Below are 432 nucleotides of genomic sequence, written 5' to 3'. Positions count from 1 at the left end.
GAGAAGTAGAGAAGCAAAAAACACCTTTCTAACTCTTGGTCTGTTGCAAGAATTAAAAAAATGCATGCATGCACCCCACCCCGCAGATGAACGATGAATCTCTCCTATCCTTCCTTTCACTCTCTCGCCAAGAAACACTAAGTTTGCATATACTTATGGATCTGTAAGAATATGCATGTAGATATATGTATGTAACTACATAAATGTGTATCGATATATGTATATATACACATGCCTATGTATGTATAGAGACAACTTTGTTTCAGGACTAGACAGCTAAGGAATTATGTAGAGAGATGTATAGTATTTTGATAAAGGATTGGGTCTATTTCTTCAGCCATGCATGGACAGTCTGCCCCCCAAACACTCTCGAGAGAGAATATCTACATCTTGATATCTATGGAGTTGCATGGTAAAGGAAACATAAGTATA

At 37.0% G+C, this 432-nt stretch overlaps 1 protein-coding gene across 1 annotated transcript in view; it reads right to left on the bottom strand.

Moving 5' to 3' along the window:
* CSUI_003886 (swim zinc finger domain-containing) overlaps nt 1–432 on the bottom strand; it is a gene marked incomplete at its 3' end in the record, with an annotated part of 19,111 nt that overhangs the window by 393 nt on the left and 18,286 nt on the right. The window lies entirely within an intron of this gene.

The sequence above is a fragment of the Cystoisospora suis genome (genome assembly GCF_002600585.1).
Source record: "Cystoisospora suis strain Wien I chromosome Unknown contig_1750, whole genome shotgun sequence".
Lineage (NCBI taxonomy): Eukaryota > Apicomplexa > Conoidasida > Eucoccidiorida > Sarcocystidae > Cystoisospora > Cystoisospora suis.
Note: the sequence above shows the minus strand (reverse complement) of the source record. Positions and strands in the feature narration are given on the sequence as shown.